A 12132-nucleotide genomic window follows, 5' to 3' on the forward strand; every position below is an offset into this window, starting at 1 on the left:
AGCCTGCCCGCCCCCGCCACCACGAAACTGGCTTCCAACGCCTCTTCCACACCCCCACCTCAAACCTCAGGGTCTCATGAGGGTGACGGCAGCAGGGCCTGGGGACACTGGAGCCAGACGCAATCAGAGTGAGCAGCCGCGGCTGCGGTGGTTCAGGAATCTGGTTGTTAGTGGGCAGCGGAGGGAGCCTTGCTGTCTCCCCTGTGTTTACTTGGCTCCACAAAGGGGCTGGAAATTTGATCTCCGTGGGGACTGGGCCCTGGTCAGCCCCGGCCCAGAGTCTCTGACGGAGCCATGGCCTCTCAGAGCTGCTCGGAAGATATTCTCTTATCTGTGAAACGGAGACCAGAAAGCAGACAGAGGCAGTTATGCCCAGTCATAACTGAATGAGAACAGCCCCCATAGATGGAGGGCTTATAACATGTCAAGCACAGGGCCAACCGTTTCAAGGAAAGTATTCTTGTTTATCGGTTGGAGAAACTGAGCCTCAGAGAGGGCAAGGAATTTGTCCAAGGTCACACAGAACTAGAGTCGGGTTGAGTCCCGATCTGCCCAGTTCCAAAGTCTGTGCGCCTAATCACCTCCGCATCCTGTCTCCGAGGGCGCTGTTCATCGCATGTCTGGGATGCTGGACACCCAGGCGCTCCAGCCAGATGCTCCTCGGAGATCTCCATCCATGGTGCCCTCCCCGCTACGACTGATCCTGGGTTCAGGGACTCCATCCTCACCTAGCCTGACCACCTTTCCACAGAAGGTCTCCATCTCCTGCTGTCTTCTTGGATCTCAACTTCCTTGAGTCCCTGCACCCCTGCCCAGGCTTCTCACTGCCTTGGATGCTTCTGGAATAGTCTGCAGACACCAAATTTCCAACAGCAAGAATTCCTCCTCTGAACCAGCCATCGAGGGTAAATTCATGAGGATTGGGGCTGGCCGGTTGCCCCTAGAACCCCCACCATACGGCACAGCGCCTGGCACAGAAGAGGAATGCGGAAGGTGCCAAGCTTGGACATCCAGCCTGGGAACACGTGGCACCTTGAGGAAAGACGGTTTTGCCGCTTGACTGCCGTGTGGTCCCGGGCATGGGACACAGCCTCTCTGAGCCCACTTCTTTCTCCCCAAAACAGTGAATGTAGTATTTCATTCATGAATTCCATGATCTCATGCATGCAAAGGGCTTAGCACTCAGCAAGTGCTCAATAAATACTACATCCTGGATTTGAATTTTGAAAAAAATTTTTGGAGGGGGGGCTTTGATTGGTTTTCAGACTCTCTTCCAGCTTTGTGCTACAAGTTTCTGGGAAATGGGTACCTGGGACTGATCCTGGAGTTAGGGACATCTGTTCTGTACCTAAGAACCAGGTACCCATTGCCAAGATGCCCAGCACGGTACTAGGAATATGGCCGATATGACTAATTCCCTTGTTGATTTGAAAGCTTATCTTCCCCATATTTCTGCCTTTGAGTAAAGCTTCTGTGGATTTCTCTAAGCCTTGTTAAACCTGTTTACAACTTCAGGCTGAATCCCTCTCAGAGTAAGTGATCCGAGTGCTTTATCTGGTTAAACTAGGTGTCTAACCTTAAGCCTTCTTGCTATAATTCCAGCCTATTTTCTCACACTCCATCCTGGCTGAGGTGGTAGCAGCTATTCTTTGTCCCCGGAGAGATCACATGTTTCACACACTAAACAGGAAGAAAGCGCCCCCCATTCCCATTCCCAACCCAGGAAACTTTCCTACCGGAAATTTCTGCACCGTATTGCTTTCCTATTCTTTGATGCAATAATGCTTCCTTGAGCTAGTCATTCCCCCACCGGGCCTTTTAGGGGAATACTCCTGAGCCTTCCCGGCTTGGGGAATTCCAAGGATGTCGAGCCAGACATCCAGGGCCCTCCCCACTACCCAGGAGCCTAGCCCCCGTCCTTTCTTGTCTGGACGGCGGAAGCGAAGGTCCCCCCTGTGGGTTGGTGGCACAACTGGTCCTAACTCACTATCTCCTGCTCCCAGGCCCCTGGGCCCCCACCATGGAGCTCCCAAGATCACTGTCTCCCAAGCAGGGATCCCCCTGGCCAGCCCTGGAGAGTAGGAGGGTCAAGTTTTCTGCATAAAGAATGCCAGGGGTACAGTGGTCACCAAGCCTCCAGCCCTCCCCTGTTATTCTTCCTGGAATTTTGTGCCCATTTCCTGTGTCACCACCTGTGACCCTGAGTGCAGACTATTCCTTGTGAGGCGACCACAGCAGCAGGGCCGGGGCCCTTGATGAAGAAAATAAAACAGTGTTGATTCAGCACATGCGCGTGCGCACCCACACACACACACACACGCACACACACACACACACAGACGCCACACACCCCACCTCCATATGTGTTAAGGCCAGCACAGTGGCCTTCTGGGTCTGCAGGCCTTCTTAGCACCCCCTGGCTCTTAAACCTCATGACCCAGGCCTGGAAGCTCATCAACAATTCCCACAACCCTTCCCCAAAACTAAAATTGAGTCACAGCATTGAGTCCTGGAGCCAAAAGTCATCTGTGCTCCTTCCCAGAGTAGGAAAATCCTCTTCCAGTGCCTGTTGATGGGAGTCTCTTGACTTATCAAGGCATCTCACCCCACTGCTAGACAATCCGGAGACTGCCTGGAGGAGGACGAGGAGCAGGACCACCAGGTCAGAGAGGCCTGAGCTCAAACCCAGAACTGCTAGCTGTGTGACCTTGGGGGAAGTCTCTGAGCCTCTCTAAGCCTCCATATTTTCATCTGTACAATAAAACATTGGCCTCATGGAACTGCAAATAAAACACTTCCATCTGTATATAAAACATTTGCCTCATGGAATTGATGTGAGAATTAAATGAGAGGATATATGGAAACCTGAGTGTCAGCTGCAGTCTCCCCCTCCGCCACCTGTGATAATGCAGCAGTGACCATCATTGCAACAACCTCTGATTCTACCGAGAAATCAGTGTCCCAGACAGTGCGCTGAGCCTTATGTGAGTTACGTTATTTAATCGGCCTCTAAGGTAAGCACTGAGACTGCCACCATTCCAGATGGGGAAGCCAGCACTTGGAGAAGTGTGTGTAACCTGCCAGGGCCCCACAGGCAGACAAGGTAGGGCTGGAATTTAGACCCAGGAAACCTAAACTGGGAATCTGCTTACTTAACCACTGTCATACCCGCCTCTTCAAACCTGCTGATGGTAAGCGCTCAGTAAATGCTAGTCATCATTAGGACTATAATTACTGGACTACCAGGAATCTTTCTCTCCAGCTGAAGGTCCTCTCCAAGATTTCAGCACGAGGGTTCTGCCTTCCTGTGGTCTCCCTGCTTTCAAACTCCTCAGAGTTGATTCAGTGTGGATCATTCACGAGCCCCAGGAGAGCTGTCTCAGTTCCTTGGTGCAATTACTGGGATGCACCACTGGGCCCCTTCCTCCCTCGTTGGCCAGGAAAAACTCACTCCCCCAGGCACCTGGGAATGTGCCCTGGATTTAACGGGAAGATGGAATGTGGGAAAATGTACACACTTCTGAACACAACTTTATATTGAACATTTGACATCACTGTTTTTGAACATCCTTTTCTCCCCTACCCCACACCTCCAAGAATTTTCCCTGCTCAATTTGCTTCATAGAGCCTCGGCCACCCAAGGGCCCAGCTCTGGACACACAAGGGTCTCCTCTCTCCTCCTCCCATCCCACACCCCTCCTCCTACCCCCAACTCTAGTTGGCCAGGGATAGGAATTCTGCTTCCACCAGCCTTTCATCCCAAACTTTCCCATCTTCACACAGATGGAGGGGCTTTCTATTTAACTAGACCCACCCTTTTCCAGCTTCCCAGGTGACCCAGTGATAAAGAATCCACCTGCCAAGCAGGAGACACAGGTTCAGTTCCTTGGTTAGGGAGATCCCTGGGAGAAGGAAATGGCAATCTACTCCAGTATTCTTGCCTAGAAATCCCATGGAAGGAGGAGCCTGAAGGGCTACAGTCTGTGGGGTCCCAAAGTGTCAGACACAACTTAGCGACTAAACCAGCAACCACCACCCTTTTCCAGGGCAGTGGGGCCTTTGATGGGTCTTCATTCCTTGGCACCATAACCATAACAGCACAAGGAAATTCTTCCTTGGATTAAGTAGGAATAAGCCTATTTTCCAGTAATGATCTTAAAATATTAAAAGTCTCAGTTAGTTCAGTTCAGTCACTCAGTCGTGTCTGACTCTGTGACCCCATGAATTGCAGCACACCAGGCCTCAAAACCTGTCATTCAAAGTGCCGCTAAGTGGTTCCCATGGTTATCTATCAGATCAGTCGCTCAGTGGTGTCCGACTCTTTGCAGCCCCATGAATTGCAGCACGCCAGGCCTCCCTGTCCATCACCAACTCCCGGAGTTCACTCAGACTCACGTCCATCGAATCAGTGATGCCATCCAGCCATCTCATCCTCTGGCGTCCCCTTCTCCTCCTGCCCCCAATCCCTCCCAGCATCAGAGTCTTTTCCAATGAGTCAACTCTTTGCATGAAGTGGCCAAAGTACTGGAGTTTCAGCCTCAGCATCAGTCCTTGCAATGAACACCCAGGACTGATCTCCTTTAGGATGGACTGGTTGGATCTCCTTGCAGTCCAAGGGACTCTCAAGAGTCTTCTCCAACACCACAGTTCAAAAGCATCAATTCTTCGGCGCTCAGCTTTCTCAGACCTTGGTAATTATCTTGCGTAGATTTTCTGTGAGAGACAACCAGCCCTCACTGCTTGGACCATCCCATGCAGAGCGGGACATTTAGTGCTTTGTGCCCTCTATACCCCAACAGCATCCTGCCTCCATCATTGTGACAACCGAAAATGCTCCCCCACATCACCAGAGCCCCCTAGCTCTTACTCATGCACAAGCACACAAGTGTGTACACACATGTATACACACATTTACACGCACACACGGTGCAGAATCACTCCTCCCTTTCTTCATGAAGAGTAGAATGTGCCATCCCAATATATATCTCTGGTATGTCAATTATTTTGAGTTGTAGGCACTTACTGCTACTACTACTAAGTCGCTTCAGTCGTGTCTGACTCTGTGCGACCCCACGGACTGCAGCCCACCAGGCTTCCCCATCCATGGGATTCTCCAGGCAAGAACACTGGAGTGGGTGGGCACTTAAAAGGCAGCAAATGCGGGGACAGACTTCCTCTGAACTCTCCTTATCTGCCTCCAGACAGATCCTGCAAAAGGAACTAAAATATCATCAATCTCCTCCCCTGGAGTGTCCTCAACAGGGCGAGGGAGGCAGATTGAATCTAGACACGAAGAGACTAGAAGTCAATTCCACAGCCACGCAAGCTCCATCAGACTGTCACACGTCCAGTCTATTCTTCTAGGAGTCCATTCATCTTCCCTAAAACTCATTTCCTCTCCTCTAAGGGAGCTGCATCCTTCCGCCTCTTTCCCTATTAAGTTGGTGTTTCAGTCTGAGCTCTAGGCCACCTCAGGGAGTGACTCTTTCTGGCTTTGGCTGCTGTGTGCCCGAGGGATACATGTTCATAAACTTCTGTTTGTTTTCCTCTTCTCAATGTCTTTTACGACAGGGGTCTCCGCTAAGAACTCAGAAGGGTAGAGGGAACATTATTTTTCCTCCCCTACCTACATACACCTGGGCTCAGGAGGCAGAGAGAGGCAGACGGCTCTGCCTGCGGTCACAGTCACGCAGCTAGTGAGGCTGGAAAGCTGGACTCTACCTCCAGAGGGAGGGCCTGGCCCAGGAGAATGGCCCCTCGCTGCCCCACTGTAGAGGCTGAGGCCGTTCTGCTCCCAGGCCAGGAGCGGGGAATAGGGCCCCCCTCATTTCCTTCTGCTCCAGACCTCTGCAAACCCAAGTCCTTGGCTCCTCTGGAAGGGCCAGCAGGGCGCCAGGCAGACAGTAGCAGAGAAAACCTCAGCCTCTCACATGCTGAGGACTCACGGGTTCTGCTTGGTTCCCAGTAAACCAGAAATATCGACGTCAAATGAGGTTAGCAGGAGTGCTGGCCCCGAGGTGGAGAGGGGAGCCAGCCAGACCTCATCCCAGCAGCTCTCTGGAGAGGCAGTCTTCCACCTCGCAGCCCGGACCCCCAGCTTCCTGCAAGCCTGGCCATGGAATTCCAGCTGTCGGCTGCCCAGACATAGAGGGTGGGGGGCAGCGGGGGCGATTTCCATAATCCAGAAGCTGAAGTGCGCCAGTAAGCAGGGCTTTCCAGACGTGGGGACACACCAGGCCAAAACACACAGCTCTGGGCCCACTTAGAGACACAGCACCTGGAGGATGGGGCAGAGGGCAGGCCCCCTAAATGCGGGCAGGGACCTCCGTTCACCTCTGGTTCACCTCTGAACCAGTTCTGGTTGTGACCCTGCAGGGTAGCCCACTGCATCCCCATTTCACAGATGAGTTTGTCCCAAGTGTTCTTGGGGTGTGGGAGAGGGGTCTGTGGCTTTAAACACTGAGATTAGGGAGGCAGAGGACGAGCAGAGCAGGAGGGAGAGAGGAGAGGGAGGGGCTTCCCAACTGGGAAAGAGGAGGGTCTAGGGAGGCTGAACCCCAGACCCCCCAACTTTCCCAACCCCCATCCCCAAGGAAGGAGGGGTAGGGGCTCCTCTGGCTAAGTGGACAGAGGCAGAGGGAAGGAACCCCAAATGATACCAAATTTCCCACTTGCCCACTTTAAAAATCAAGACAAATTGGACAAACATATCTAAGTTTGTGGTTGTATATATCTATCTGCTACTCTAAAAGTTTTTAGAAACTGTGGTATATGTTGACTGTAGTAGATATCGTAGCTAGGTTATGTAGCCTGTGTTCTCCCTGTAACACATCATGAGTCTCTCCTATTATGGAATACACTTTTAATTAATTTTCTGAGATACGATTCACATAGCATAAAATCATCCTTTTAAAATCTGCCGTTCAGTGGTTTTGCTATTTTCACTATGTTGCACACTCATCACCATTATCTCATCCCAGAACGTTTCAATCAGCCCCAAAAGAAACTGGTACCTGTTAGTGGTTAGTCCCAAGTCTCCCCTTCCCTGATCTTCTGACAACCACTAATCTACTTTCTATCTATGGACTTGCCATTCTGTATAAGTCATATAAATGGAATCATAATGAATGGGATTATGTCTGACTTCTTTCACTTAGCATCATGTTCGCAAGTTTCATCCCTGTTGCAGCGGGTAACAGTACTTCCTTTCTATGACTGAATAATGGCTTATTGTATGGATATGCCATATTTTCCTGGTCTACTCATTCATTGATCAACATTTGGATGGTTTCCATTTTGGAGATATTATGAGTAATGCTGTTTTGAGCATCTGTGTACGACAAGGTTTTGTGTGGACAAATGTTTTCATTTCTCTTGGATATATATGTAGCAGTAGAATTGCTGGGTTATGGTAATTCTATATTTAGCTTTTTGAGGAGCTGCCAGACTGTTTTCCACAGTGGCAACACCATTTTACATTCCCATCAACAATGTAAGAGGATTCCAGTTTCTCCACATCCTCACCAACACTGGCTATTTTTCTCTTGTTTCTTAAATTATAACCATTGTGGTTTTGATTCTCATTTCCCCAGTGACTAATGATGTTGGACATAAATATGCTTTTAAATTGTGATTTTAGTGGCTGTATAAATTCCATGGTAGATGACTATAATGTATTTTTTAATTGGCTACTATTGAGTATATTTTAATTGGCTACTATTAAGTGTTCCTATTTTTCTAATTCATGTATATACATATAAGCCACCTTTTTTTATCATAATTATCTCTGATTCAATTTTGTTCATTCACTGAATAGCTATCTAGTAATCCAAGCCTGTTCTAGATGCTTTTATATGGTGCTGATCAAAACAGGTCCAATACCTCCTTCCTGGAACATGTTGTCTGGTGATTTGGTAAGCAATCATGCAAAGAAGTTTATCATTACAAAGGCTGATGGGTATTATTAAGGAAAAGTACAATAGGCACATGTAAGAGGACCCTGTCATTCGGAGCAGGAGGCAGGCGAGGCCTAGGGAGGGGGAGTTAGCCAGGGTCAGGTAAAGAATCTACCTGTAACGTGGGAGACCTGGGTTCCATCCCTGGGTCGGGGGAGAGCCTCTGGAGAAGGGAGTGGCAATCCACTCCAGTATTCTTGCTGGGAAAACCCCATGGACAGAGGAGCCTGGTGGGCTACAGTCCATGGGGTCACAAAGACTCGGACATGACTGAGCAACTAACACAAGATGGAGGTGGGGGAAGGCACACCAGGCAGAGGGAAGAGCGTGCGTGAAGCCCCCTCGCTGGGAAACGGCTCTGCCTATTTCAGCAACTAACAGCAGATGTGAGTGTCTGGCAGACATGAGGAGGAAGAGCGAAGTGGGTGGGGTGGAAGGAATCCACGTGGAGAGGGGATGGACCATATTGACTGATAACCAGTTTCGGGACGGCTAAATACACAGACAATTGTTTTCTTTCCAATTGTGTCCATTCAAATAGCAAAGGAGAGATGGTGAGAAGAAAGGAGTAGGGGAGAGAGGATTTCTGAAGACAGCATACTTAATGATTCTTGCCCTATTTGTCCCTGTGCCAGCCAGGCTGGTACAGGAGATCCAACCAGTCCATCCTAAAGAAGACCCATCCTGAATATTCTTTGGAAGGACTGATGCTGAAGCTGAAACTCCAATCCTTTGGCCACCTGATGCAAAGAACTGACTCATTTGAAAAGACACTGATGCTGGGAAAGATTGAAGGCGGGAAGAGAAGGGGACAACAGAGGATGAGATGGTTGGATGGCATCACCGATTCAATGGACATGAGTTTGGGTGAACTCCAGGAGTTGGCGATGGACAGGGAGGCCTGGTGTGCTGCAGTCCATGGGGTCGCAAAGAGTCGGACATGACTGAGCAACTGAACTGAACTGATCAGCCAAGCTGAGTAATCCTCAGTGGCCCAGACACTTCTGTCCCTGCCAGGTCCATGCCCAGGCCATGTGCTTAAGCAGCATACTCCTGGGCCACCACACACTACACTGAGCCATCCTTTTTATCCCAGCCAGGGCTGCCTGGACAAAAGTGGGTGTTTGACCGATGAGTAGCCAATCTTGAAGTTTGCTAGTGACCAGAGATGTGGCCAGTAGGTATAATAAAAAAAAAATTAATATTTGGTTTTTGTCCCTGATTCCTGCCCAGAGGTCCTAAATCCCTTGGTATTTCTTTAGTATGCTAATAAGAAGACCCATGGGGAGACCCTAGACAGGTTCAGAATGGGAGCTGGCTGTTCTTACCCCTAAACTCTGGGAGAGGAGAGAGGTTGGAGATTGAGTTCAATCACCAATGATCAAGGATTAAATCTATCATGTCTAGATAATGAAACTTCAATTTTTTAAGAAAAACCCTAAATAACAGAATTTAGAGTCTGACAGTCCATGGAATTCTCCAGGCCAGAATACTGGAGTGGGTAGCCTTTCCCTTCTTCAGGGGATCTTTCCAACCCAGGGATCGAACCCAGGTCTCCCACATTGCAGGTGGATTCTTTACCAGCTGAGCCACAAGAGAAGCCCAGGAATACTGGAGTGGGTATCCTATCCCTTCTCCAGCAGATCTTCCCGACCCAGGAATCAAACTGGGGTCTCCCACATTGCAGGCAGATTCTTTACCAACTGAACTACAAGGGAAGACCAACTTTAATTTTTTAAGAAAAACCCTAAACAACAGAGTTGAGAGAGCTTCTTGGTTAGTGACTATATCAACTTGCTGGGAGGGTGGCGTGCCTGAAGAGGGCTGGATACTGCTACTCATCCTCCACCATATTCTGTCCTCCACCATATTTCTTCCTCTTCCATTTGGCTGCTGTGAGTTGTGTCCTTTATGACAAACCCATAACAGTAAAGCACGTTCCTGAGTTTTGTGAGTTGTTCTAGCAAATTATGGAACCTGAGGAGAAGGGGTTGTGGGAACTCGAGAATTAAGAGCCGGTTGGGAATATAGTGGGTCCCTGGGACTTGTGAAGAGTCTCTGAAGTGGAGACAGTCTTGTGGGACTGAGCCCTAAACCCCTGGGGTCTGCACGAACTCTGCAAGTTAGTATGAAATTGAATGGAATTGCTGGACACAAAATTCATGTCAAAGAATCAGAGACCTCGTATGAGAGTTCATTTACTCCATCACCTGTCTGGGACTTCCAAGCCAAGCAAGTCCTCTCCTAAGGGGATAACGAGTATAAATTGAGAAGCTGGGGGTGGGAGTCAAAGCCGAGAGATACACGAAGAAAGAGAAAGTCTGGGGCTACCGAAGGCGTACGCTCACAGGAGCCGTAGACATGAGGAGGCAGGGGCCATGAAGAAACAGAAGCCCTGAGATGGAGAAGAGAGGACACAGCAGGGGACAGTGGCCAGCGAAGGAAGAAGCAGAGAGGACTCGAGAAGCCTCCACGGGCGGGCACTAGGGCAGGCTACTCCAAAGGACCACCCTCCAGTCCTCCAAAGAGCTTTCCAGACTCCAGAGCCCTGGCCGAGCTGCAGTGGAGATGCTGTTTTCCTCATTTCCTCGTGTAACCTGCTGGCTGGAAGTGACCTGGCAGGATCTCTGCTCCTCACATGCATCTCTCGTTCCAGGCACATGGGTCCTGGACTGGCTTAGGAATCCCCAGCCCCATTGTTGCAGAGGGAAAACTTGGAAATGAGAGAAAGCTGTGAAAGGCATTGAATATCCGCAGCCCGGGTCGATGGGCCAGCTACTGAGAACACGGGAGCTGAGTGCGCACAGAGGGAGGCAGTGGGTACAGCTCAGATGCAGGAGCCACGAAGCCCAGATCTGACTCTGAATCTCCAGGAAGAAATCACCCTGAATAAATTTAATCACCCTGAATAAACCCTGCAGTCTCTCTTGGCCTCAGTTACCCCTACCTGAAAACATAGGTGATTTCTATCCCAATGTGAATGTTTGGTGAATCACTGACAAAATGACCAAATAACCCAGCTGCTACTTCTGAAGAGCCAAGGGCAAAGACAGGGAATGCACATGCCCCCTGCACACAGCACCACAGAGGGGTGGGCAAACCACCTAGGTCACCCCTCCAGACCGACCCCTGAACCCATCCCTACCCTCACCCCCGTAAGGCACCAGCTTGCCTCCCTCTACCTTGGGGAGTGAGCAAGGAAAACTTGTTAGTTGCTGGTGCTGTAGCTGCTGCTGCTAAGGCGCTTCAGTCGTGTCCGACTCTGTGCAACCCCATAGATGGCAGCCCACCAGGCTCCCCTGTCCCTGGGACTCTCCAGGCAAGAACACTGGAGTGGGTTGCCATTTCCTTCTCCAATGCATGAAAGTGAAAAGTGAAAGTGAAGTCACTTAGTCATGTCCGACTCTTCGTGACCCCCTGGACGGCAGCCTATCAGGCTCCTCCGCCCATGGGATTTTCCAGGCAAGAGTACTGGAGTGGGGTGCCAGGAGCCCCCAGTAAAGCTTTGCCTGAATTTCTTATCTGGCCTCTTATCAATTTCTATTGATTAAGGAAGGCTAAGAACCCTGGTCTGTAACAGGCTCACTTTGGGCCAATGTGGAACCTAACTTGAGGAACTTGGAAGGAGCAGGGTCACCATCCTTAATCTTTTGCTTTTTCTTTGGTCAGGGGCTGTCCACCCCTCTTTGGGCACGGCTCTCTCTGAGGGTCAGGGAAGGGGGTAGTGTGTTCTGAATTCAGGGTCAAGGAGACCATGCTGTCCCTGAGCTAAGTTGGACCTTTGCCCTCCATCCCCCCCCTCCCCACCCGCGTGTGAAAGTCGCTCAGTTGTGTCCAACTCTTTGTGACCCCATGGACTATACAGTCCATGAAATTCTCCAGGCCAGAATACTGGAGTGGGTGGCCTCTCCCCTCTCCAAGGGATCTTCCCAACCCAGGGATGGAACCCAGGTCTCCCACATTGCAGGCGGATTTCTTTACCAGTTGAGCCACAAGGGAAGCCCTTAGGGGCCCCCAATCCTTCTCGAGGAAAAAACAGGATTATCTGGGATCCTGAGCCAAAGTCCCATTTCTTCATTTATTCCAAAGCGCTGTGCCCTCAGAAAGCTCGCAGTCTAGTAGGGGACAGATGACCCAGCAGTAAGGGCCCGGAAGGGACTTTAGCAGGGCCATGGCT

This window comes from Bison bison, unplaced genomic scaffold, assembly GCF_000754665.1.
Source record: "Bison bison bison isolate TAMUID 2011002044 unplaced genomic scaffold, Bison_UMD1.0 scf7180017864039, whole genome shotgun sequence".
Classification (NCBI taxonomy): Eukaryota; Metazoa; Chordata; class Mammalia; order Artiodactyla; family Bovidae; genus Bison; species Bison bison.